The 27,935-nt window shown below is 54.7% G+C and overlaps 1 protein-coding gene across 2 annotated transcripts in view; it reads left to right on the top strand.

Annotated features, from left to right (window-relative positions):
- Positions 1 to 27,935, top strand: part of ABLIM2 (actin binding LIM protein family member 2) — a 190,650-nt gene that overhangs the window by 9,366 nt on the left and 153,349 nt on the right. The gene's annotated exons all lie outside the window — the stretch shown is intronic.

Here is a 27,935-nt window from a genome sequence, read left to right as displayed (position 1 = left end):
CCCTTCACACTCCGGCTGGATCTGCCCTGGTATCTGGGGACCCTAGATCTCAGCGTGGCCTGACTCTCCCTAGTGTCTGGGGACCCTGGGCCTCGGCACAGCTGGCCTCTCCCTAGTGCCTCCAGATCCCGCGTCCTGGCGTGGCCTGAGCTCCCTGGTGCCTGCGGAGTCTGGGTTTCCTGGTGCATAAGCAGCTCTGGGAGGAGATAGGGGTGGTCTCATGGAGAGGCGGGGGACCAGGAGCCAGCCCAGGCCATGCACCCCCTGAGCTTTGACCTCCTCATCTCTGTTGGGGTTGGGCTTGTCCTAGAGGATCTTTCCAACTCTGAGCCCCTGTGTGGTTTGGGGCAGTGGACACCTTGGGATGTAGCATTTGCTTCCAGGCAAGCAGGACTCTGCTGCGCATGCCCACGGGGGAACGGCTTCCGCAGTTCCCCGATGTGGACCCAGCACCGCACCGGGGCTGCACTGCAATGTGCTTTCACCCTATAATCCTTATATCACATCTCCTTGCTCGGGACTTCCAGTATTCCCACTTTACAGGTGAGCAAACGGAGGCCCAGGGAATTAGGTAACTCTCCCGCGGTGATCCGGCTGAGAAGCACCGTGCCAGCTGCAGAACCCGCACTCCTGACCGTGGTGCGCCATGGCGCCCCCGCGTCCTGAGCGGCTCCCTCACCTCCTGTGGGCCCTGCTTCACTGTAGGCCCAGAGCCCCCTCTGGAATCCAGTGGGGAGGCCTCCCCAGGACCTCGGTGCTGCTTAGGTCACCCGCAGCTGCAGCCCTCTCATTCGCCAGCTTATTCTCTCCCCTCCAGACACACTGGGCCCTTCAGAACCCGCCTGGCCCAGGACCACTGCAGGAGGGCTTCTGCTGCACCGCCGCTGCCTCCTCCTTTTCTCCCTCTGCCCCTGCCTCCTGCCACCCCAAACCCCTTCTCTGCCAAGGAAGGTGTGCATGGTGGGCTTTGGTGAGGGGTTTCTCCCCCAACAAGGTCGGTCCACTGTCCCTTGGTGCCTGCCCACCTGGGCCTCAGGGAACCACACCAGAGTTTGGGGTTGGTCTCCAGCTGGGCCCTGACTCGTGCCCCCTCTTCTGGGATATTGGGCCTAGGGCTGACTTCGTGATTAAAGGGCGATTCACACATTAAAGAAAGGGTTTTGTGCAGGTCCATGCCTCACTCAGGGAAGGTGGCACAACCGGAGTGCCGGGCAAAGACCACCTGTGAGTGTCTAGGGACTGCGGTCACCAGTGACAACAAGCCAGGAGGCTTAAAGCAAGAGAAGGCATTTCCTCCGAGCTCTGGAGACCAGCAGTTCAGTGTCAGTGTCAGAGGCTAAACGGCACTGGCAGCTCCCTCGGGGGCTCAGGGGAGACTCAGTCCTCACCCCTCCAGCTTTGGTGGCTGCCAAATTCTGAGGTTTGTGGCCACATTGCTCCAATCTTCAGAGCAACATCTTCAAACCTCCCTCAGCTCCATCTTCATGCGACTTCTCCACTGTGTGTGTCTCTCCCGCTCCCTCCTGCCCATAAAGAGTCTTGAGATTGCACTCAGGGCCCGCCCATAGCATCCAGAATCATCTCCCAGTCTCTAGACGCTTTATGTAAATGACACCTGCAAAGACCCCTCCCCTTTTAACCATATGTCGCAGGTTTTAGCGATTAGATGTGGATATCTTCTGGGGGAGGCATTACTCAGCTGGGCACAGGTATTCTCTTGGTGCATCCTGTTTACGGGTCCATACCTTTTCTTCTCCCTGTGGGGTCTCTAGGATGGATGAGAAAGTGAGAATGACTTCCCATAGGATAAAAAAATGTTACTCGCTAAATTTAAACATCTCGGGAGCTAGATCCTGTCACAGACTGTGGACAGGAATATCAATCTTTTGAGGAGCAGTTAGGTGAAACGTATGGAGCCTTAAATACATTCATGCCTTTTGATGGAATAATGCGACTTCTGGGAATCTCTTCTGAAGAAAGGCTCTGAAACACAGACATGAATTTCAGAAATGAAAAGCCATTGATTGCGGGGGTTACATACTCTGCAACGTAAATGTCCAACCGCAGAACACTGGCTAAGGAAATTCCTGTCCATCTATGGCAGCACTTATCAAACTTCTAGGGCCTCAGGGTTCAATTATTGAGGACCCTAGAGAGCTTTTGCTTACGTGCATTATATTTCTTGATATTTATTGTATTCGAAATTAAAACAGTTTAAAAAAATTTGTTGACTGGGCATGGTGGCTCACACCTGTAATCCCAGCGCTTTGGGAGGCCAAGGTGGACAGATCACTTCAGCTCGGAAGTTCAAGACCAGCCTGGGCAACATAGTGAGGTCCCGCCTCTACAAAAAAATAAAAAAAAATAGCTGGGCATGTGCCTAGTCCCAGCTACTCTGGGGGCTGAGGCAGGAGGATCGCTTGAGCCTGGGAGGTTGAGGCTGCAGTGAGCCGTGATTGCACTCCACTGCACTCCAGCGTGGGTGACAGGATGAGACCCTGTCTCCAAAAATATATATAAATAAATGAAAATTGAAAAATAAAAGATGTATTAAACCGCAAAAGGACAATGACTGCTCTGCACGTTAACATAAGAGCATTTTAAGTGAGTCGAGGGACTGCCTTACAGCTTTGTAAATCTCATTAATATCTGACTTTGTAGGTGACGGCTGGATTCTGTTGTCTGCCCTGCATTAAATCAGTTGTGATGTCACATATCATGCGGCCTCTGCAAAACTCCACTGTACATTCAGGAGAGAGTGAGGTTGAAAAGGGAAACCATATCTTCGTGTTGTTATTGAAAGGATTTTGACCACTAAACCCTGTGTGAGGTCCTGAGGACCTCCCTAGACCATACTTTGACAGCTGCTGATAAAAGATGGAATATTGTGCATTAAAGATATTATGAAGCATGAATAAACTACACGTGAAGGCTGGTGGCAGACGAAGAATACAGGACACATCATTTCTTACAGTCTGCAAAATACGCAGAAAAACATCTCAGAAAAAAAATGTGCTAGGATCATGGGCAATTTTCCTTTGTTCCTAATGCTTCGCTGTTCTATGTTTTCACTGCTTATCCATTTTAAGGACATGCCAGTGGTGGGTTTGCTCAATACTAGTTCTCAAGGACACTCCATTAGGAAGCAGCTGTCAGCCTCCCCGGCGGCTAGCCAGGTCCTCTTGCTCTGAGATTCTCTATTTTGGGAGGTGGACTTTCACTGTTGAGCTAGGGCTGTGAGCGGTATTGACATGTTACAAGCATAGGGATCTCAAGTGTGTGTGTGTGTGTGTGTGTTTGTGTGTGTGTGTGTGTATATATATATATATATATATACACACGAGTGTGTAGTCTGGGGATAATTTAGTCTATGGTTATAAAAGAAAGGGAGTTCTGCTCTGCAGCTAAATCCATGGTTGCCAGTGAGAAATTAGGAGCTGGCCTGAGGTTTCATGTCCTCAGCTGGAATGCTAGCACCCAGCAGGGCTCCAGCAGAGAGCTAAATATATCCTGGGTGTGCTGGCAACCTCAGGAACCCCCGGCGCTCACCAGAGTGGGACCAAAGGGAGTGATTGATTTGTCTAATGAAAATCGATACTGGCCGGGCGCAGTGGCTCACGCCTGTAATCCCAGCACTTTGGGAGGCTGAGGTGGGCGGATCACCTGAGGTCAGGAGTTCAAGATCAGCCTGTCCAACATGGAGAAACCCTGCCTCTACTAAAAATACAAAAATTAGCTGGGTGTGGTGGTGTGTGCCTGTAATCCCAGCTACTTGGGAGGCTGAAGCAGGAGAATTGCTTGAATCTGGGAGGCGGAGGTTGCAGTGAGCTGAGATCATACCACTGCACTCCAGCCTGGGCGACAGAGCGAGACTCTGTCTGGAAAAAAAAAAAAAAAATCAATACCTGCCATTTACAGAGCACCTAGCAACACTGGGCACGGGAGCGAGGCTGCAGATTGATCTCCGACACCACAAAGCCCTGTGGGGCGACGTTACTGCTCCCAGTTGGCAGATGAGGGCGCTTGGATAAGACAGGAGGCATGACCCGCCCCAGGTCACACGGCTGGTAAAGATGGGAGGTGGGCTTCCCACTGGCATGCCTGCCTCTGAGAACACCCACTCAGTGCCGCCGCCTCCCCCGAGCGTGTCTCCCCACGGGTTCTTTCAAATTCTCAGGCCAATAGGGAACAAAGAGTTCTGCACCTGATAAAAAAACATCCTTTTTGCGGATGGTGCATTTTTATGCTTTCCAAAGAGCTCACGCTTCTTGATAAAAGGGTGCCCGGTGGCTGGTGGAGAACAGCAGCACAGCGGGGGTCATAACACTGGCTGAGTGTGGGCCGTGTCACCTCTGTGAGTCCTCTTCACACCGGGTGGCGCGGTGGGGAGCTGTGACTCCCCATTTTACAGGTGGGGACATAGAGGCAAAGTGACATGGAGAAGCCTGTCCCGCATCACCCGCTGGGCTGGCACTGGATCTCAGGCTGTGTCCTTCCAGACCCTGTGCTCAGCTGAATGGCACCCTCCCTCCCTCCCTCCCTCCCTCCATAATCTGCATTAAATGTGGGTCAGCTTCCTGTGAGGCTTTCACAAGCCTTCTCTCAGCTCAGCGCGGGAGTCATTTTATGTGCTGTCTGCGTATTTGTGATTCTCCTCCACGCCTTGCCTTTCAAATAGAACAAGTCCCCCAGCGGCGGCCCTGGGGCATAAGGGGCAGTGTCATCACTGCCGTAGGGGGTAGATGCGGATTCTGGAAGGGACTTAGAAACTCTCTGTCTCTTCTTCCTTAAAATGTGACCCACAGCCTCCTAGGAGGTTGACAACTTAGAAGGAGTATTTTGCTGGAAATTGGGATTTTACCAGGAATTTCTGTCCCAGCACCAGGGGCTGCTTCTCCCTGAGGCTCTGCTGGGTGCTTTGATCCCTTCCCTTTCCCCAACTCTGCTAGGCACCCCTGTGGCCCAGCAGGAGATCCCAGCAGGACTTTGCTCTGGATTTGGGAGGGAGGGGACCATCAGGCTACAGCCGGCCCCTCCTTGGTGTTGACCTGGGAAGCCAGGGTGGGGGCTGGTGGTTTCTCCTGGGACCTAAGTCCTCCCCTCCGAGCGCTGGTTTCCTCAGTGAGGACCTGCCGCTCCCCGAGGAGACCGACAGCAGGAAGGACGCCCCTCACAGAAGACCCCCCAGCCTGCTGCAAAGGCCCGGCCCTACCCCAGGGCTGACGGGCAGCCGTGTCCTCTAACATGCAGCCAAGCAGCATCCACGGGCTTGGCAGGGAGGCTAGAGGTGGTATGTTCTCTGGAGCATGTCGATCCTCTGGCCGGGCACTGGAGGCAGTTCTTCCCTCCAGGAGCACCCAGCCAACGAAGAAGGCATGCAGTAAGTGATGACACTCCGTAAGAAAGCACTTCTCAGGGAGGGGGGCTGTGGGGCCAGAGAGAAAGTGAACCTGGCCTGAGAGAGAAATCCTGGCAGGCTTCCTGAAGGAGGTGACATCCAACCAAGTAGGAGTTAGCCAGACAAAGCAGTGGGAGAAGAGCGCCTGACAGCAGGGACAGCTAGTGCAGAGCCTCCGATATGGGAGGGAGGGGGTGTGTTTGAGGAACTTCATCCGTGCCCTGACCTTAGGCCCTGGGTAGGGTGCAGGATGCAGGGCTCCACAGTGCTGTCTGCCTTTTGTGCACCGTGGTCCTCCGGTACCTCCCATAGCACTTGGCTGGTAGTATGTGCTCAGTGACAGTGTAGGGAACCCAGCCTCAATGGCCTGGGAGTCAGTGTCTGGAGGAAGCTCCTTCCTTAGAGGGGTGGAGACCCCTGACAGTACAACATGCACATGCCTGGGCCTCAGCCTGGGATGCTGTGATAGAGCTGGGCAGGCCCCAGGAGATGCATTTGCAGACGCCCCCCACTCCCACCCATGCCTCCCAGTATGGGCACTGTTGACATTGACACCCTTTTCAAGACGTTTAGCCATGAAGGAAGGAGAGAAGAAGGACAAGAGCTGGTATTGCCAGGGTCAAGGGAGGACTTGGGGCCTTTGCAGTTGGGAAGAGGGGGGCCTGCAGAGGGGAGGGAGGCTGGCTGAGAGTGTTCAGGGAACAGGTGCCAAGGCCACGTCCCTGTGCCTCCCCTCTCGTTCACTGAGCTATCTTCCTCACCCTCCCACCTTCCCCAGACCTGAGGTTCCTCAAGGGCCGGGCCAGGCTGACGTTCTCACTACGGGCTCGTTGACCAGAAAGGGATGGTGTTGTCCTTGGGGAGGGCAGGGTCCAGAGAGGGGACAATTGGTGCTGCACAATTGCAGGAAGGGGCACCTTTGTCCAACCGTGCAGGGGAAGAGTGAGGGCCATTAAGGGCAAGGCCGCTGATTCAGGAGCCCTGGTCCCCCTCTGTGCCCACCTCATGGCCGCGAGCACACATCAAGGATGCCAGCACCCACGATGCACCATTCAGCAGCTGACCCAGTGAGCCCGTGCAGCCCACCCACAGCCCTTGTCATAATTTCATTCAAGAGCAGCAGAGGGCTGGGGTGGGCACCTGTTTTGAGGCTTAGCGGCATCTTGTTCAAGCTAGTGGCTCTTTAACTCCTGGGCCAGGGAGGGCAATAGGGAAGCCGGGTGACCAGGACTGTGTGCCGTCTGTGCCTGAAGGTGGAGAGTCGTCGTAATGGACTCTGCCAGTGCACCCCCTGGGCACTGGGACCCTCAGTGCTGGCCCCAGGGGTGATGTTGGGGCAGTGAGGGGAGGCAGAGTCCATGCCCTCGGGCAGTGCGGGCAGCAGGAGACACCAGCTGGGAGCAGGCAGTTACAGCAGTGGGGATCAGTGCCATAGAGACTGTGAGACCCAGACATGGGAGGGGCTCGAGCCGATGTGGAGACCCGGGCAGTGTCCTGGCCCTTGCTGTCCTAGATCCAGGAAAGAGGGTTAGTTATGCCAGGAATAGAACCCTCTATTTCCCATGGTACCACCTGACTCAGGACAACTCGAACAGCTGTGCCACTAGAGGCTGGGCTTGCAGCTGGAGGGAGGTGGGCTGGTCACGGCGCCCCGCTGGCCCCAGGATGACATGGCCAAGCAGCTTGTTCCCCTCTGCACCCATGGTTAGGTTTTCCGGTGGGCTCCTGCATGGAGCTGGAGGGGGGGCCCTCCCACTCTTCTCAGATCCAGGGTGCATGTATTCTGTCTCTACTAAAAGTGCAGGTGCAGCATTTGGCCCCACACAGGTGGACATATGAAATTTCAGATGGGACCCTAGATACGGCATGGCAAGCAGCACTGGTTGCAAATTCTCCTTTTACTTAGAACTCGCAATTGCCCTCCCAAATAGGTCTCCTGTGGACAGATCTGCACATAAATCTGCTCCTAATATCAAGCATAACTGGCTGATATTAGGAGCAGATCTATGTGCTCACTCCTGTAATCCCAGCACTTTGGGAGACCAAAGCAGGAGGATCATTTGAGGCCAGGAATTTGAGACTAGCCTAGGCAACATAGCGATAGTCCATCTCTACAAAATAAAAAACATAAAAGCATAATCTATGCTTCATATTAAGCATAACCTCCCTTCCCCTTTTATGGAAGTTGAATTATTCAAATGTTGGTGCATGTGTTTGGCCAAGATCATTCCCTGGGTACCTGTGAGCTTCAGGCCAATGGAAGCTAGCCGCGGGGAAAGCTGTCAAGGAGGCGTGTGTGGCTGTGGTTTGCCGAGGAGGAAGAGGGGCTGGTAATTAACTGCAGGTCATGTCTGGGGCTTGGACTTGTGGCTCTTACAATCCATAAGATTATAGCTTTTGTTTGCTCAGGGCCAGGCACTTCGATGTTTGTGATCTCTTTAGAGTGATTCCAGAATTCTTAGAAATACTTAGGGCTCTGGAGGTTGGGGAGAGGGGGTGGCCAGGGTCACATGGCCGGGAAGAGACAAGGCTATGATTTGAGCTCAGGACTGTCTGTTCCCAGTCCCAGGCCCTTCCCACTACCTGGAATGGCTTGCAGGATGGCGAGAATATCTAGACAGGTGAGGCTAAGGCAAGGGCAGGTCAGGGGACTGGAGACAGGGGCAGGGTTCACTTGAGCCTGAGGTCAGGTTCAGTGGCCTTGGAGACCAGCCCACAGCTGCAGGCTTTACCATGGATTTTAATGAGTAAGGAGTTCTAGAAAAACACTGTTCACACCACCCAGGCCTCCTCTGCATTGGTCCAGCTTCTACTTCTTCAGAGCTCTTCTTGGCGGCCACCTCCCTTCCCTGAACCCCACCCTGACTCAGGAGCTGGGGTAAATGCACTCTTTTCTGACTATCGTTACCCCTTTCCCTCCTCCCGCATGTGTCCGGATGCTACTCTCTGCCGGGCTCCGTGGGACCTTCAGGATGCCCCAGCTCCCCTGGGTCACTGCCCTCTTGTGTATTCTCTGGGGTCGATTTTATCATCATCGCTTCCATCATCAGTAGCAGTGGCCATGGGAGTAACGGCGTCACAGACAGAACGCACGTTTGTTTTTGAAGGGGCATTGAAGCCGGTTAAAGAGAGGCCACGTGTGGCTCCCACATGCAGGCAAGGCCCCCCGTGCCACTGCCGCCTTTCCCCCATGCTCCCCGCCAGGTTTCCAAGCCTCCGGGTGGCGCACAATGCGGTCCTGCTCTGGCACTGTTTCACGAAGTTACTGCCTGGCATGAAATCCCCTGCCATGGCTGATTCCTTAGCTGCCGTGTGGGATCCCACTGCATGGCTCCCTGTGGTGTGTTTGACCACATTCTCTGTTTCCTTCGCCAGATGGGGAGCATTGCTTTTGTTTTGTATTTTTTTCTTAATTTTATTTTATTTTAAGTCCTGGGATACATGTGCAGGACATGCAGGTTTGTTACATAGGTAAACGTGTGCCATGGTGGTTTGCTGCACCTATTAACCCAAATCAAGGAATTGAGCCCTGCGTGCATTAGCTATTTATCCTGATGCTCTCCCTCCCCCCACCCCTCTGACAGGCCCTAGTGTGTGTTGTTCATCTCCCCGTTTCCATGTGTTCTCATTGTTCAGCTCCCACTTGTAAGTGAGAACATGTAGTGTTTGGTTTTCTGTTCCTGTGTTAGTTTGCTAAGGATAATGGCTTCCAGTTCTATCCATGTCCCTGCAAAGGACACGATCTCGTTCCTTTTTGTGGCTGCATAGTATTCCATGGTGTATATGTGCCACATTTTCTTTATCCAGTCTATCATTGATAGTCATTTGGGTTGATTTCATGCCTTTGCTATCGTGAATAGTGCTGCAATAAACATACACATACATGTATCTTTATAATAGAATGATTTATATTCGTTTGGGTATATACCCAGTAATGGGATTGCCGGTTCAAATGGTATTTCTGGTTCTGGATCTTTGAAGAATCAGCACACTGTCTTTCACAACGGTGGAACTAATTTATATTCCCACCAACAGTGTAAAAGCATTCCTATTTCTCCACAGCCTCGCAAGCATTTGTTGTTTATTGACTTTTTAATAATCGCCATTGTGACTGGTGTGAGATGGTATCTCATTGTGGTTTTGATTAGCACTTCTCTAATGATCATTGATGTTGAGATTTTTCGTATGTTTGTTGGCTGCATAAATGTCTTCTTTTGTGAAGTGTCTGTTCATGTCTTTTGCCCACTTTTTGATGGGGTTGTTTTTATCTTGTAAATTTGTTTAAGTTCCTTGTAGATTCTGGATATTAGATCTTTGTCAGAAGGATAGATTGTAAAAATTTTCTCCCATTTCATGGGTTGTCTGTTCACTCTAATAATAGTTTCTTTTCTTTTTTTTCTTCCTTTTCCTTTTCCTTTTCTTTTCCTTTCCTTTTTGAGACAGAGTTTCGCTCTTGTCACCCAGGCTGGAGTGCAATGGTGTGATCTCGGCTCACTGCAACCTCCACCTCCTGGGTTCAAGCAATTCTTCTGCCCTCAGCCTCCGGAGGAGCTGGGATTACAAGTGCCTGCCACCATGTCTGGCTAATCTTTGTATTTTTATTAGAGACGGGGTTTTGCCATGTTGGCCAGGCTGGTCTTGAACTCCTGACCTCAGGTGATCCACCCACCTCAGCCTCCCAAAGTGCTGGGATTACAGGCATGAGCCACCATACCCAGACTCTGATGATAGTTTCTTTTGCTGTGCAGAAGCTCTTTAGTTTAATTAGGTCCCATTTGTCAATTTTTGCTTCTGTTGAAATTGCTTTTATGTTTTTGTCATGAAATCTTTGCCCATGTCCTGAATGGTATTGCCTAGATTTTCTTCTAGGGTTTTTATAGTTTTGGGTTTTATGTTTAAGTCTTTAATCCATCTTGAGTTAATTTTTGTGTAAGGTATAAGGAAGGGGTCCAGTTTCAATTTTCTGCATATGGTTAGCCAGTTTTCCCAAAACCATTCATTAAATAGGGAATCCTTTCCCCATTGCTTGTTTTCTCAAGTTTGTTGAAGATCAGATGGTTGTATACGTGTGGTCTAATTTCCGAGATCTCTATTCTTTTCCAGTGGTCTGTGTGTCTGTTTTTGTACCAGTACCATGCTGTTTTGGTTACTGTAGCCTCGCAGTATAGTTTGAAGTCAGGTAGCAGAATGCCTCTAGCTTTGGTCTTTTTGCTTAGGTTCATCTTGGCTATATGAGCTCTTTTTTGGTTCCATATGATTGTTTTGTATTTTTTTCTTCTTTTTTTTGTTTTCTGTTTTTGATTGTTTTGTATTTTTAAATTTTATTTTTTATTGTGGTTAAATACACTCACCCTAAAATTTACCATTTTAACCATTTTTAAGTATGCTGTTCAGTGGCATTAAGTCCATTCACACAGTTGAATGATGATGCAGCCATCATCACTGTCCATCCATAGAACCTTTTGCATCTCCCTAAACTATGGCTTTGTCCCCATTAAGCACTCACTCCCCATTCTCCCCTACCCAGCCCCTGTCACCCCCATTCCTTCTGTCTCTGTGGATTCAACGACTCTAGGGGCCTCCTATCAATGGAATCCTGCACTATTTGCCCTCTGTGACTCGGATCTCACTCAGCGTAATGTCTTCAAGGGTCATCCATGTCATAGCCTGTGTCAGAATTCCTCTCCTTTTTAAGGCCGAATAATATTCCACTGAATGGCTGGGCCACATTTTGTTTATCAGTTCATTTGCCGAAGGACACTTGGGCAGCTTCTGCCTCTTGGCTGATGTGACTAAGGCGGCTGTGAACGTGGGTGTGTAGGTATCTCCTAGGGAGCCTGCTTTCTGTTCTTTGGGGTAGATACCTAGAAGGTGGGACTGCCAGATCAAATGGCCATTCCATCTCTAAGTCTTCGAGGGCCCACCCTACTTTTCCACAGTGGCTGCACCATTTGACACTTGGTGGGGGCATTTTGAGGGCAGGACCGTGTCAGGCTAGCCCGTGAGCCCTGTGCACAGGGAGCGACTCCACAGCTTGGCTGAGGGGCTGTGATGTGGCTGCCTCTCGCCAACTGCACCTCCCATCACTTCTTCACCACCCCCTGTGCCCGGCCAGGCTGAGCTCTTAGGGGCTCCCATGAGGGCCAGGCCCTTCCCCAGCCCTGTGTCTTTGCACAGGCGGTTCCCCTCGTGGGACGCCCCCTGCTCCCCTGCCCCTTCACCCAAATCCACCAGAGGCCTGACCCATGGGGTGCACTCCCTGTAGCCACTCCCCAGGCCCTCAGCCATCCCCATTGTCTTTGTCCCTGTGAGGCATGGGCTTGTCCGCTTGTCCGGGGTTCGTGCCCGTTCTGTCCGCCTTCCTTGACCAGGGACTTCCAGAGCAGGGACTGTCTCCCCCGGCTCAGGATCCCTTGAGCCAGTGGGCCCCTAAGGCAGAGTGGGGGGTCCCAGCGCCTGCTGGGGACTAAGGGCCTGAGTAGTGCCCAGGTCAGTGTATGAGTCAGCCCGGCTGCCACGACAAATACCACAGCCTGGGCGGCTTACGAAGACAGACGTTGAACTCTCACACTTCTGGAGGCTGGAAGTCCCAGATGGAGGCATGGAGAGTGGGCTCTGTTGGGGGCCGCCTCCTCATAGATGGGGCCTTCTCACTGTGTCCTCCTATGGAAGGGGACAGTGAGCTCATTGAGCTCCACCCTCATGACCTAATCACCTCCCGAGGGCCCAGCTCCTAATACATTGCCTTGGGAGTTAGGATTTCATCACACAAATTTGGCGAGGGGGGCCACAAACATTCAGACCATAGCAGCGAGTGACAGGACTTGGTTTCCTGAGGCCTGAGCGGGGAGGCCCCACCGTGTGCTCTGGAAAGTTGCAGCTGGACCTGACGCCATGTGGCAGGACATGGCACTAGGCAGTGAGGCGTACATTTAGCCACGCTGAGTGGGAAAATGTCATGCACCTTCCTTCCTCCGCTTCCCTCGGCCTCGGCGGCATGACTCAGACAGTGGCACTGTTGGCAGATGCCCTGCAGACCACGAGTTGTCTGGTGGGTCCCGGAGACTCAGGTGGGCAACAGGCCACTGACGCACAAAGTCAGCCACGTGGGGTGCAGAAGGCGAGGCCCCCACCTGGTACAGCAGAGCCCTTCCCCCGTGTTTAGTTTGGATTTTTGCTGCCCTGGGCACAGAGAGCATCTATTGTCATCATTTTTTAAAACGGTGGCACTATGTGTACGTTATATCTCCATCTAGACCGTTCTTAAGTGTGCCGTCCTGTGGCACTAAACACATACACTACAGTGCTGTGCAACCAGCAATGCCATCCATCCACAGGACCCTCTCATCCTCCCAAATAGAAGCCGTGTCCCCCTTCAACACTCACTCCCTGGCCCCTGCCACCCACCCTTCTACTTTCCATCTCTATGAAGTTGATGACTCTTGGGACCTCATATAAGTGGCATCCTGTGATATTTGTCCTCCTGGGACTGGGCATGGTGTCCTCAAGAGCCATCCATGCTGAAGTCCGCATCAGGATTTCATTTCTTCATAGGGCTGAGTGCTAGTTCATCGTCCGTATAGACCACGTTTTGCTCATCTGTTTATGTCTATGGTTGCAAGGATCGTCTCCAATGCTTGGCTGGTGGAGATTCTGCTGCTGTGAACGTGGGCGAGCACATGCACAATCGGGGTTTTAATGGTCCTGTCAGCAGCTCCGTGGCAGGTGACCTCAGCGCAGGGACCGGGTGCCAGGCCCCATGCACAGCACTTTCCACGAGCTGCTTTATTCATTCCTCACCACGTTGGTTCTTCACCACCTGTGAAATGGGAGCTCTTACTGTCCTGATGTGCTGATGAGGAAACGGGTCAGCCATGAGAGGCCCCTTGCCCATGATGCCGCCTCCGGGCTGGGTGCCGAGTCCTTCGGAACCCGTGTCATCTGTGCTTCTTGAGAGCATCTGTCTTCATCCACTGGGGCCGCTCTTACAGGATATCATAGCCCGGTGGCTTATAAACAGCAGAATTGAGTTCTCACAGTCCTGGAGGCTGGAGGTCCCAGATGAAGGCACCAGCAGATGCAGTGTCTGGAAAGGACTGCTTCCTGGTTCATCAATGAGGTCTTCTCACTGTGTCCTCACACACGGAAGGGGCGAGGGAGCTCTCTGAGGTCCCTTTTGAAAGGGCACTAATCCCATTCATGAAGGCTCCACACTCATGAACTAATCGCCTTCTGAAGGCCTCCCGTCCTAACACCCTCACATTAGGGGTGAGGACTTCGACACATGAATTTGGGGGATGCAGGCATTCCGACATAGCAATACGTTAGCACATATCGGTAGCAAAACATCGCCTGTGCAGTGTCCACTTTCTGGCTGCCCCGGTTATCCCCAGGTGTCCGTTGCGGGTATTTGCTTACCTTTTCTCCTCCAGGATCCGACCCAGAATCACGCATTGCAGTTGGTTATCATGTGTTGTTGTCCTTAGTAGCCTTTTTTCTGGAATGTTCTCCCTACCTTTTTTCCTTTTCTGTCTTTCTTTTGTGCCACGGACACACTTGAAAAGTCCAGACCTGTGGCCTTGCGGCATGTCCCACCATCAGGACTGGTGTGTTTCTCCATGTCTGGGTTTGGTTGAGCATTTTGGGCAAGGGCCCGCCTTGGTGACGCTGGGTCCTTGCCACTGTGCCCATCAGACGTGCATGGGACCCACTGGCTCCCAAGTACTTTCAGATTTTAGCACACCTGTGTGCACCTAGTGGAGATGAAAATTCTCACACGTATGTATTTGTACCTACATGCAAATAGACATGTAAGGGATATTCCTGGAAGAGGAATTGTTGGATGGAAACGCCTTCTGCCAAGCCACCCTCCCCAGTGGCTGTCCTGATTTGTACCTGTACCAAAAGGGCACAAGTCCCTCGTCCCTGGTCCCTCCGAACCCAGCTCAGGACACTGTCAGTCTTTTAAATATTTGCCAGACCATGGGAAAAGGGGGCCTTCCTGGCGCTGCGGAGCCTGAGAGCGTTTTCATACATTTCCGGGCCATTTGTGTTTCTGTGAATTTCCTGACCCTTTCTTTGCTTATTTTTCTGTTGGATTATTTGTCTTTATTGATTCAGGAGGCAGACGGGGCATGTGGTCTGCATTTTGCAGGCAGGGAGCTGGATCGCTATTGGTTTTAGCATGCGGGGCTAGGCCGAGCTGTGTGTGGAGGGGCTGTGGGTGTGGAGAGGGAGGGGCAGCAGGAGGCGGCCTGGTTTCCGGCCTGGGCGAGTGCCTCCTTGGGGACAGAAGGCAGGGTGTGGTGGAGGAGCGGCACCTCCCAACAGGGAGACACAGCGCCATCCCCTCCGATCCTCCCTGTGGATTTTCTCACTGCGTCTCTGTGTTCACCCTGCCCTGGGGCTGCCTGAGAGCTCAGGAAGGGAGCTGGCATGCTTAGTCCTGGCCCTCGAGGCTTCCCTCGTGGCCGCTCAACATCCTCTGCTTGCCTTTGTTTCTGCCTGGCTTCGGAGCCTCTGTACCTCTATCCCCTCTTCAGCTGTGTCCTTCAGTGTTTGGTGCAGATGTCCTGTCCTCCTGAGGCCCATCTGCCCGCCTGTGCCCACGGCAGCCGTAGCAGCTGCAGAGGGCACTCACCTCGCTGTTCACTGTTTGTCATCCCCCCCAACCTGCCAGCTTCATGCATGATGAGACCCCCATGTCCCCATATGCCTTGCTCTGGCACCTGACAGGTGCTCCCCCCATGGACAAATGCACTGGTGTTAGTGGCACTCAGGACTGTGGTGTGGGCAGGGACACTGCCTAATTAGCCCAGCCATTGGCTGCCTGGGTTGTTTCCATGGTGGCCAGCTCCCTGTTCACACCTCAGGGGGCTCAGGGAATTGCTGTCTGAAGGGGCGTTTGCAATGCTCATTGTCCTGCAGAGATGCTGTCGGGGGGCCGGGGCATGGGCCCAGGTGGAGCTGGGCAGCCTGGGCGTGTGCAGAGCACAGAGGGGTGAGGGGTGAGGGGTAAGGGGCGAAGAGAGTGGGACCCGGGGATGAGCTCCAGCCGGGCTGGGGTCTGCAGATCCGAAACCAGGAATTGCTCTCAACCTGGGAGGCCTGGTGCGCCCCAAAGAGGACACTGTGTGCTGGAGACTGGGAGGCTAGTCTGGCAAGGAGTGGAAGGCCAATGAGGGTGGGGTGGGGACCTCCCGTCTCTACCAGGAGAGATACGGACCGGCAGACAGGAGGGGGCAGGAGAAGAGATGCCCGGCAGGGGATGGGGAGAAAACTCCCTTAATGGGGACGTGTTGTTCCAGGGCACCCGGGGTGTAGGTCTCCTGATGAAAAGGGGGAAGCCGCCGCTATGGGTTGAATTGCATTCCCACTAAGTTAAGCCCTGACCCCTCCGCATGTGACCTTATTTGGTGGTAGGGTCATTGCGGGATGGAACTCGTCCAGATGAGGTCATGCTGGATTTGGGAAGGGAGAAGAGGGAAGGTGATGTGAACTCACGTGGGGAGGAGGCCACGTGACGTCAGAGACAGAGACTGGAGTGGCGCGGCTGCAGGCTGAGGCTCGTGAGGATTGCCGGCTGCCAGCAGAAGCGGGAAGAGGCCAGGAAGGTCCTTCCCATTGCCCCAGAGCCTGCATTGTCCTCACAACCCCTGATCTGGGACTTCTGGCCTCCAGAACCGGGGAGAGTAAATGCCTGTTGTTAAGCCGCCGTCTGTGGCACTGTGTCATAGCAGCCACAGGACACCCATCATGTCAGGAACTGGGGAACAAAGATGCCAATTACCGAGTGCCCACCACGTGCCCAGGTAGGGGCCAGGCACTTTCACAGGCATCATCTCATTTAGTCTCCCTGCAACCCAGTCCATGGTATCCCCATTTACAGATGAGGAAGCTGAGGCTCTAAGAGGTTCAGTCGATGGGCCCAGGTCCCAGGGCTGTGGAGTGTTGGGGCGTGTTGCAGGCCCAGGACTGAGTCACCCGAGGGAAGACAGCGGGGTAAGGGCCTTGCTTCATGATGTGCGGCATTGCCGGGGAGTGGGAGTGGTGGTGAGGGAGGGTGGCGGTGAGCAGGCCTTCCGCATTCTGTTTTCTGACCATGAGGTGCCCAGAGCATCCCCATGGAGGCATCCAGCACTCAGAGGGAGCTGGGGGCCCAGTGCTCAGGAAAGGCCAGGGCTGGGCATCCTTCTCCAGGGACTGGATGGTCTCAGATCCCTCTAAACCTAAGTTTTCCAATCCTGAAAAAGCACTGGTGTCTTCCTCGCTTTAAGTCTCAGTGAAAATCTCTCCCACCTGTTCTGTGTTTCAGGGCCTGATCTCATTACTTCTCAGCTTTTAAGCAGTGTTCAGAAATGAAGATGTGAGTAATTGTACCCCATCTATGCCCCCGTGATGGGTGGCAGCCACAGCACTGGGCTGTCAGGGAGTGAGGGGTTGTGTGCCGGGGAGAGGGTGAGCATGAGTGCAGGGGGCGATTGCAGCCTCGTGGGACCATGTACGCCGTTTCCTTTCCAACCAGGTCCTTCCTGTGCCATTCGAGCCATCCTTCTAGCACACCCCACCCCACGGAGGGATGTCCAGGCACCCCAAGGCCTGAGCTCGGCTGACACAGCTGTGCTTGGGGATGCAGGCTGCTGTGCTGGGGATGCAGGCTGCTGTGCAGGGGATGCGGGCTGCTGTGCAGGGGATGTGGGCTGCTGTGCTGGGGATGTGGGCTGCTGTGCAGGGGATGTGGGCTGCTGTGCAGGGGATGCGGGCTGCTGTGCTGGGGATGCGGGCTGCTGTGCAGGGGATTCGGGCTCTTGTGCAGGGGATGCGGGCTGCTATGCTGGGGATGCGGGCTGCTGTGCTGGAGATGCGGGCTGCTGTGCTGGGGATGCGGGCTGCTGTGCAGGGGATGCGGGCTGCTGTGCAGGGGATGCGGGCTGCTGTGCAGGGGATGCGGGCTGCTGTGCTGTAGATGTGGGCTGCTGTGCTGTAGATGTGGGCTGCTGTGCTGGGGATTTGGGCTGCTGTGCTGGGGATTTGGGCTTGTGTGTGGAGATGGGGGTGTGTGGGGATGTGGGTGTTGTGTAGATGTGGGTGTGTGTGTAGATGTGGGTGTGTGTGGGTTTGTAGATGTGGGCTGCTGTGCTGGGGATGTGGGCTGCTGTGCTGGGGATTTGGGCTGCTGTGCAGGGGATGCAGGCTGCTTTGCTCAGGGATGCAGGCTGCTGTGCCGGGGCCAGCAGAGGGTGGCTGAGAGCATGTGAGAGAGTCAGGGAGGGGTCGGGGGTCCTCCCAGGCCCTTGTCAGTCCCGCCTGCCCTCTGTGTGCATAAACAGCTCATCTCCCTCTTTTACTAAAGTCATCATAGTTCTCACCCCGGTCCCCACCCTGGCAGGATGCAGCTGCAGAGGTTAGGATAGAATTTTCTGCACTGCAGGTGGCGACCCAGTCCCTGGCAGGAAATCAGTTTAGTGGGTCGAAGCAGTGTGCGTTATATAAGAAGGTGAGTTGAGTAGAAAATAGTAGAGCACATCACAAGGAATAAAGGTGTTTTCTGTGAATTTTTTGTTCACCATTTACATATAGTATCAGTTAAGTTGCTGCTGCGTGTGGTCAGCTGAGAAACTGCGCCCCACCCCAGCATATCAGGTCCTGATCCCTGTGACCTGTGAATATTGCCTTATGTGGAAAAAGGGTCTTTGCAGATGGGGAGCTGATCCCGGATGATCTGAGTGGGCCCTCAGTGCCATCGCAGTTATTCTAAGAGAGAGGCAGAGTGGGGTGACCACAGAGCCAGAGACTGGAGTGATGCTGCCACCACCAGGAAATGCAGGCGGCCCCAGGAGAAGGGCAAGGTGACAGCAGCCTCCCCTAGAGCCTTTGGGGGAGCTCAGCCCTGGGGCCACCTTGCCGTCCTCAAGTCAGGAAATGCAGGCCGCCCCAGGAGCCAGGCAAGGCAAGGACAGCCTGCCCTAGAGGCTTCGGGGAGCTTGGCCTTGGGGCTGCCTTGACATCAGCCCAGTGATACTGATTTTGTATTCCGGTCCTTGCTGCACTGCCCTCTGCTGAGACTGTCTCTCCCCTCCCTGGGCCTGGCTAATTCCTCCTCCCTCTCACAGCTGGACTCTGACACCCCCTCCTCCAGGAAGCCCCCCTGCTCCCTCCAGGCCAGGTCAGATCACCCTGTGCTCCCCTGGGTGCCATCAAGCACACCCTGGGCTCGGGCCAGGCTGCCTCCCTTCAAGTCCCAGTAAGGCGGGGCCAAGCATGGCGCCACCTCACAGTGTCTCGGGGAAGCTTAGACAACTTGATATTCTAAAAAGCTGTGGAAAGGCCCAGATCAGTGCCCGGCGCCGGCGTCCACTCTCCCTGCCATAGCCCCTGCAGTTGTTGGTCTTGAGCCAGGAGGACGCTGAGGGCCCAGGCAGGACTCAGAAGGCCAACCCCTCCACATGGCCCTCTCCCGAACATTACAGAGAATCCCCTTAAGATGATGGCCTCAAAGCAACTTGATGTTTCCCAGCATGGGCCATCCCGGAACTGGTGACAGACGCGGCCAGGCCTCGGCCGTCCAGCACCACCCTGGCCACCCTGCCCTGTGAGCCATCAGTACCTGCTGGCTGAGTTCCTTCGAGACTTGAGTGTTCCCCTTCCAGGCTGAGACCCCCAGGGCCTCCCTTGGGGGCTGCCTTTGAATAAACTAGATGCTTAGGGGTGGACAGCAGGCTGGAGGCCAGGGGAATCTGAGGCTCCTTCTCCGTGGGATCCCCAGGCAGTGCTGAGTGCTGGGAGCCCGCAGGGCACCAGCTGTGCTGACTAGCAGAAGCCTGGCTCCAGCAGCCTCCCTGGCGCATGTCCTGGGCTGGTGCGGTTGGCTCCCCAGTGTCTCTGAGCATGAAAGAGGTCTCCTCTCAGGATTAGGTACAGAACTCTCCAGACTGCCCCTGCACTCCCATTCGTACAATGCGGGGAGGGGGTGGCCGGTGATCATTATGGCCTCTTCTAGCCCTGACACTTCTCAACACCAGCCCTCCCAGGACCCCAGAGCCACAGAGAGAGAGAGAGAGGGAGCATACCTGTCTCCACTCCCAGCCCCACTGGCTGCTGCTGAAAGGTGTATCCACAGGGGACTCATCTGTGCATATACTTGTCTTGCAAACACAGTCATGATGACAGCACAGTGTGGTGGGCTTTGGGGTGGGGTGTCAAGGTTTCAAGTTCTATGCCCCGGATTCTCCCTGAATCTTAGAAACACCACCTTTAAACACCTGTCTTACAGCGTGTCTTAGTCTTATTGCATGAACCAATATGGTAGCTACTGGCCACATGTGTTTATTTAAATTAAAATGAATTAAAATCAAATAAAATTTAAAACTCTGTTTTGCATGGTGCTAGCCGTGTTTCGGGCACGCAGGGGCCACGCAAGCTGGAGGCAGCTGTGCTGGGTGTGCAGGTGGGATGCATCCTATGATGGGGTGCTGGCCTCCGATTCGCTTGTGCAGGGGATTTGAGTGAGTCACAGAGGGGGTGGGGCATACGTATTTCTGCTTTTTATTCCTTTTCCCTTAAAGATGGCATTGAGAGTGTTTCCTCTGATGTCAAATTATAAATGTCAAAAGCTTGGGGAAATGTTAAAAGGAAACATTTCCTACCCCTAGTGCCTAGACACGCCCACCATGTGTGGTCCTCCAGGGCTCTGCCCCCAGCCTCAGGTCCCTGGATGGGCACAGCCTGTGGGGGCACTGGCAGCCCAGTTGGGGGAAAGCGGGGGGCAGCCAGGTAGGATGTGTGGTCCTGGTGCAGCTCAATGAAGCCCCACAGACTGGTGGCTTCTAAACAATAGACATTTATTTTTCTCAGTTCTGGAGGCTGGAAGTCCAAGATCAGGGTGCCAGCATGGTCGGGCTCTGGGAGGGCCCTCTTCTGGGCTGCAGAAGGCTGCCTTCTCCTTGCACCCTCGTGGTAGAAAGAGTGAGGCAGCCTCTGGCCTCTTCTTATAAGGGCACTCATCCCATGATGAGGGCTCCACCTGCAAGACCTAATTCCTCCCCAAGGCCCCGCCTCCAAATCCCATCACACTGGGGTTTAGGATATCAGCATGTGAGTCTGGGGAGGGGACACCACATTTAATCCATGGCAGTGGCCCTGGGCTAGACAATGACTTCATCTCTTTCCTGCCTTAGAGCCAGGGCAAGGAGACCAGCGGTGCAAGGTCATTGAGGGTTTAGTGCATTCGTATTTTAGAGCCTGGGAGCACATCTGGTAACCAGCAGGTCCCCTGGTTGAATTAAAATTCAATAAAATCTAAAACTCTGTTCTGCATGGTGCTGGCCATGTTTTGGTATGCAGGGGCCACGCGAGCTGGAGGCAGCTGTGCTAGGTGTGCAGGTGCAACGCATCCTACGACGGGGTGCTGGACTCTGATTCGCTAGATAGAGACACGTCTTCTTGTGGTCACACCCACCTGGAAGCTCTGAATGTGACCTTGTTTGGGTGTTTCCGTATGTAATTATGGTAAAGATGGAGATGAGGTCATTGTGGATGAGGGCGGACCCTAAATGCAGTGACTGGTGTCCTCATAAGAGACAAAAAAGGACACGCAGAGACACACAGGGAAGACGGCCTGTGAAGGTGGGGGCAGAGACTGGGGCCCTGCGGCCACACGCCAAAGGGTGCCTGGAGCCACCAGCAGCGGGAAGAGGCAGCCTGAGCTCCCTACACCCCTGTGGAGAGCAGGGCCCTGCTGGCACCTTCATGTCAGACTTCTGGCCCCTAGAACTGTGAGAGAATCGGTATCTGTTGTTTGAAGCCCCCATTTCAGGGAACCTTGGTGCAGGCTGTCACTCCCAGCACGCGGGGCTGTGGGGGTTGTGAGCTCACTCGTGCTGCCCCTACACATGGAGGAAGGGTCAGCAGATGCCCCCCACCCCCACCACTCCTCCCCCACCCCTAGTGCCTTTTCAGAGCCCCTTTCCCGGATGCCTGGGAGACAGGTGTGTCTCTGGCGCATAGTGTGGCGGGAGTCTATTTCAGTGTGCCGGGAAGGGCTTGGCTCTGCCCCTCCCCAGGCAGAGGGTGGCGGCTGCCACGTGACCTTGTGGGAGCCCTGTGGGCCGCAGAGGCTCTTCCCTGGCCCACTGCTGCCCGAGCCTCCGTGGGTGCCAGGCCCAGCCACGCAGAGGGAGAGCTGCCGACCTGCTGGCCCTTCACAAGCAGCCACGCTCCATGGGGGTGCCAGGGGGAGACACAGGTAAAGCCCCAAACTGCACTTTTGCCCAGACCATCTGGCTGGGAGCCGTGAGCTCCATGAACCAGCTTCAGGGGTCTGGCGGGAAAGGACGGGTCCAGTCAAGTTGTGCCCTGCGTGAAGGTCATGAGCACCAGCACCACGGGCGCCAGTGGGCGCAGGCTTCGGGGACGCTGTCTATGGGCAGCACTGTGGGGTGAGGGAAGTGACCCCACTGTACAGGTGAATCAGCTGAGGCTGGGGACGGGAAGAGTCTGGTCCAACCTCACCCAGTGCTGGTATCGGAGCTGCGTCTGGACTCCAGCACCCACTGACCACAGCATCTGGGCCTCCCTCCCTCCCTTTTCTTTTTTCCTCTAAGGTGGTGGTTCTCACCCACGGGCAGCTGTGCTCCTGTGCTCCCAGGGGGACACGTGGCAATGTCTGCAGGCATTTTTTTTTTTTTTTTTTGGAGACAGCGTCTCACTCTGTCACCCAGGCCGGAGTGCAGTGGCATGAACATGGCTCACTGTGGCCTCAACCTCCTGGGCTCAAGTGATCCTCACACCTCAGCCTCCTGGGTAGTTGGAACTAAGGTGCATGCCACCATGCCTGGCTAATTTTTAAGTTTTTTAGTAGAGACGGGGTCTCACTTTGTTGCTCAGGTGGGTCTTGAACTCCTGGGTGTAAGCAATTCTCCCATCTCAGCCTCTCAAAGTGCTGAGATTACAGGTGTGAGCCACATGCCCGGCCATCTGGAGACATTTTTGATGGTCACAGCTCAGGAGGGTATGCCTCTGGCATCTGGCGGGAAGGGGTCAGGCCACCATTGAGCGTCCTGTGGTGCACAGGACACCCCGCAGTAGGACCTGCCTGGCCCGGTGTCCTGCTTGAGGGAACAGCATGAATGCTGCAGCTCCCCTTATATTAACATAAAAGACAGGGCCCATCAAGCTCCTTAGATACGAACGACCAGCAAGTCCAATAGCTCCAATCCTGCATGTTGACCAGGCGGCCTGTGGGGTGAAGGTGATGGCAAAATTTGGGGGCTGGGGAGAGAGGAGAAAAGGGAGGCAGGGGGAGTGAGATGCGGGGAGAGGGAAGGGAGGGGAGGGAGAACAGTGGGGAGGGAGTCCAGACCCCTGGAAGCAGAGCAGGGCGTACACAGGGGAGGGGGCCTGACACAGTGCCAGGGCCTCCAGCAGCTCCCTCCTCCCCCTGAAATGTTCCCCACTCTGTGTGGGCACGAGGCCTGGTGCCCAGCAGGAACTCATCTCTGGGCAGCCAGACCAGAGTCTTCCCTCCCTGGTGCCCTCCTTCTGGCCTGTGGGGTCTGCCCTGCACAGGGGAACTGGGACTCTTGTCCGTAGCTCCCCCGTCAGTGCCTCACACTCTGAAACTCTGTGGAATGTTACTGAAGGGAACAGCCCTGGCTTGGGCAGTGGCAGTGGCCCTGGAATCCAACCCATGAAGCTTCAAGCCCTGATTCTGCCTGACCTCACTGTGGGGCCTGGAGGAGACACTTCCCTGCCCATGAGGCCGCCAGAAAAAGTGGGTTGGCTGTGTGGCTCCCCCCTCCCAGGGTGTTGTGAACCAAAAGAGGAGACACGCAGGTGTGTTTCTAAAAGCACCAAGCTGAGGGTCCCCCAAGGCTGCCCACGCACGGCTGAGTGTGAGTTCTCCCTCCTGCCCGGGAGGACGAGCTGGCGTGGCCGGGGTGCTGGAGCGTTCTGAGGATAGCCGTGGATTCCCAAAGCGGACAGCAGGTGACAATGTCCGTGTCCCAAACGGAATTTCCATGGCAGAGGCTGGGCGGGCCTCTCCAGCTCAGCTGAGTCTGCCATGCCTTCTCAGGCCCACTGTGCTTCCACCAACTGTGGACAACTGTGCTGGATGGACCGGACCGTCACGCTGATGGCAGAGCCAACCACGACCATCGCAGAAGCAGCCCCGGTACCGAGGCCCCAGGTAAACCTGCCGCCATCAGCACTGCAGATCGACTATGCCGGATGGACCAGACCGTCAACGCTGATGGCAGAGCCATCCCAGAAGCAGCCCCGGCGCCGAGGCCCCAGGCAAACCTGCGGCCATCAGCACTGCAGATCACGATTCACATGCGAAGCAAGGGTATCCACAATTAAAACTAGCAGTCAGGTAGATGCAATTCTATTTGTGTAAAATTATTCGTGTAAAATTATTCATGTAAAATTACAGTAAAACCAAAAACCTATAAATGTCTTAGAGGAACACTCGGAAGCGCATCTTCAAGACGGTGGATCAGGCGACGGTTTCTTAGAAAAGACACCAAAGCACAAGCCGTCATAACAAGATATAGATGACTGGATTTCATCAAAAACCTCTGTGATAAGACATCGTGAGGAAAGTGAAAACACAACTCACAAAACAGAAGAAAGTCTTTGCAAATTAGCAAGCTGACATGGGACTTGTATCTTGAATATACGAATAACTCTCATCCCCCAATCCTACCAAGACAACCAAGCTAAAAAATGGGCAAAGCATCTGCATCGACATTTTTACAAAGAAGATTCCCAAAGGGAGAATGTGCACATGAACCATGCCCAGCATCATTCGCCCGCAGGGAACGGCACATCAGAATCCCAATGAGACACAATTACAGATCCGCTAGAATGGCTGGATCAAAATCGCAGGCACACCCAGAGCGGGGTGCGGGAATGCGTAGAAATCAGAACCCAGTGTGGAAAACAGTCTGACCGTTCCTTGAAATGTGGCACACAGAGTGACCACAGGACCCAGCAACTCCACTCCTGGGTATCTACCCAAAAGACATGCAAACCTATGTCCACACGAATATTCACACTCGAATGTTCATAGCCGTGTTATTCATAATCACCAAAAAGTAGACACAGCCCCAAAATTCATCCACTGACTAATGGATGAGCCAAATGGGGTCTGTCTATACAACGGAATATTTCTCAGCCATCCAAAGGAACGAGGCGCTGACACCCGCCACACCACGGATGCTCCCTGAAAACATGACGCCGAGTGAAAGAAGCCAGTCGCGAAGGACCACGCAGTGTGGGATTCTGTTCGCATGAAATGCCCAGAGCAGGCAAATCCACAGAGACAGACTAGTGGTTACCAGGGGCTGCGGAGGGAAAGCGAGAGTGACAGTAAAGGATGCAGCATTTCTTTTTGGGGTGATGGAAATTTTCTAAAATGGATTATGATGATCAGCACACAGCTCTGTGAAATACCAAAAGCCATTGAGTGTGCATTCCAAACAGGCAAATTGTACTGCTATGTGAGTTATATCTCAATGAAGTTATGACTTTCAGATGTGTACACTGAGCACTTCTGCAGAGCTGGGTAGGCTCTGTGGAGGTGCTGAGAATATTGTTTCTGAAAGCACATCGGGGCGCCGCCTTATGAGAAGATAGATGAATTATTCTAGGATGCGATGTCATATCGTATGTCCCAGGTGTATGAGAGTGTGTGGTTTCTGTTTGTGGCCTACAGAAACGCGTGGCAGAGCAGCCACTGGGCTATTGAGAGTGGTCGTCTCAGTAAAAGGGAAGCAGGGGATTTTAAATTTTCCTTCATCTTTGATGTACTGTTTGGGTTTCTAACCATGAGTAGCATTCCTTAGGTCATCAAAACGAAGTTATTTTTGTCATTGAACCCAAAGGAACCGTGTCTCCGGAGGTTAGCAAGGATCCCGGGCAGGTCTCCCACCCCGCGCCCCCTCCTGCCCCTCCTCTTGGCCTGTCCGGATGGAGCCGGGACCTCGTCACCCGAGTTGGGCTGTGTGACCGAGGGCCGGCACACCCCTGCCTGCCCATGTGTAGACCTGCAGGCTTTGGTGTGTGAGCCTGACCCTGTAGGTACAAGGATGACGCCCCCGCCCCGGAGACCCGCTTTAAGGCAGGGGCTGGCTGCCTCTGTCATGCAGGTGGTTAGCGAATGCCACAGAGCCTCTGCAGCCAGTTTCCCCTGCCCGGCCTGGCTTTCCCTGGGCTCCAGGCCAGCCATCCCAACGACCAGTTTTAATTAGACATGCCGGAAATGCTTCTCTCACACCAGCCTCCCTTCAATCAGCAGATCAGGAGAACATGAGAAGGGTCAGGAATTTGAGGGGGGAGACGGGAGGGCAGACAGGCAGAAAACCAGTTCCCTGACATAGAGGCCCAGGCTCCATGCCCCACCCTGCCAGTTGAAGGCTGTGTGATCTGGCCAGGTTACTGAGCATCTCTGAGCTGGGGTTCCCTTGCCTGCAGCCTGAGGGTGACAGTGCCTCTCTTGCCAGTTGGAGGTGCGGCTGGTGCTGTTGTGCCCACACCATGCCTACACAGGGGAGGGTCAGGCAGGGATTCAAGACCCCAAGTAAGGGGTGCCAGCTGCCAGGGAAGAATGCTCTGAGGACCCCAGTTAGGATTAAGGAGTCCAGACCCGGGCAAAGAGGTCTTCCTCCAGCAGTGCTGGGACACGGTGCTGGACTTTGAGGGCATTAACCACGCACAGGGGACTGCTCCACGCCAGGAAGAGCAGCAGCAGATGGGAAGGAAGCTTGCAGAGTGGGAACGCCAGGGGAGGCAGGCATGGCCTCCGGGAAGACTTCCCACACTGGTCAGGTCCCAGACAGATTTGCCACCCCTAGGGCTGGTTTGCCCCTCACCCCTCTCCCTCTCTCATCCCCTCATCCACGTGGTGAGGCATGGTGGAAGGGGCCAGGGTCAGAGAGGCCTGGGTCCCAGTGGCCTGGGGAGGTGCATTCCTGCTTGGAACCTCTGTTTGCCCATCCGTAAATGGTGAAGAGAGGACAGGTCCCAGCTGTGCAGGGTGAAAAGAATAATTGGACTAAAGTGGCAGGTACCATGTAGGGTCTGACAGTGGATGGTGTTAAGAAGTGAATGTTCACGTTCCCCCCAGCATTCACACTGGGAAGCCCAAACCCCCAGGGTGGCGGCATTTGGAGGAGGGGCTTTGGGGAAGTGATGGGGTTTAGGTGAGGTCGTAAGGGTGGGGTCCTCATGATGGAACTCCTGCCCAGAGCGCTCTCTCTGCCTCCTGACGACACAGTAAGAAGGCGGCTGTCTGCAAGCCAGGAAGGGAGCCCTCACCGGGGACCGAGCATGCTGGTGCCCTGATATCAGACTCTTAGGCTCCAGAACTGTGGGAGATAAGTGTCAGTCTTTTAAGCCACCATATCTGGTATTGTTCTGGCAGCCCACACCGACCAGGACAGAGGGTGTCCCCTGGGAAATGGAGGATGGGAGCCGAGGACAAAGTAGGGGACCTCTCCAGCTCTCTGTGGCCATCCTTACCGGGCCATTTGGATATGATGGAGATGCACAGGGGGCAGCTAGACTCCCCATCCAGGCTGGTGTGGTGTCTCCAGGTCAAGGGTGGCCCCATCTTCAAAGGCCTGGGCAGGAGTGGGTTGCAGCTGAGGTGTGGCCAGTATGTGCTTGGGGGCATATTGGCAGGTCCCCCAGCCTGCCGGGTCCCTGCACTGGGGACATGTACCACAGCAGCTGCCTGGAGAGAGAGTGGGGTCCCTGGTGGGACTAGCTCAGCCCCTCAGCTCCTCCCAGAGAGGGAGTTAAGAGCTGGCTTGAGGTCTGGGCAGGTCTTGGTCTGGTGCCCAACTGTGCGGTTTTGCCGTTTGCAGCTCTGTGACCTGGGTTGTGGGGGGAGGTGCTGAGTGCAGTCCCTGGCGTTTGCCTGACACAGGAACTGAAAGATGACGTGACATGGGTTATTCATCATCACCCCCCCATCCACTGGACAGTGCCCTGCAGTCAACTCAGCGCATTTCCTGTTTCCTATTAGATTTGAGAAATATTCACTGGGCATCTGCTGTACACTGAAGGCCTAGAGGAGGTCACCTGTTGGACCAGCGTGGCCACTCTGGCTCAAGGCAATGAGACCCTGGGGGACGAGCCCTGGGCTGGGAGCCTGCAGACCCGAGCCTTGGTGTTGGCCTGGCCACAGACTTGCTGTGTGACCTGGGCTGGGCCGCCCTGTCTGCCTCTGTGTGGGGGGTGAGGAGAGGAGTCAGTGTACATGCTCTGAGCCCTGACCTTCCGGGACGCCTCCCATGAGCTCCTCGGATGCCCCTCGCTCTGGAAGGGCTGCACTCTTCTAGTGATGGAATAACACCCTCCAGGACCGGGGGTGCCTGGGCCAGCGGCTGGAGGCCTGAAGAGTCCTGGAAGCGCAGGAGCTGGGCTGGCATCTGCCCGGAGCCCACAGCCAGCCTGAGCAGGTGTGGCTGCCCAGTACCGTCTCTCCCAGCTCTGCCCCTGGAGGGAAGCCCCCACCTGACACTCACACAAA

This window comes from Hylobates moloch, unplaced genomic scaffold, assembly GCF_009828535.3.
Source record: "Hylobates moloch isolate HMO894 unplaced genomic scaffold, HMol_V3 SCAFFOLD_17, whole genome shotgun sequence".
NCBI lineage: Eukaryota > Metazoa > Chordata > Mammalia > Primates > Hylobatidae > Hylobates > Hylobates moloch.
This window is presented reverse-complemented; position numbering and strand designations above follow the sequence as displayed.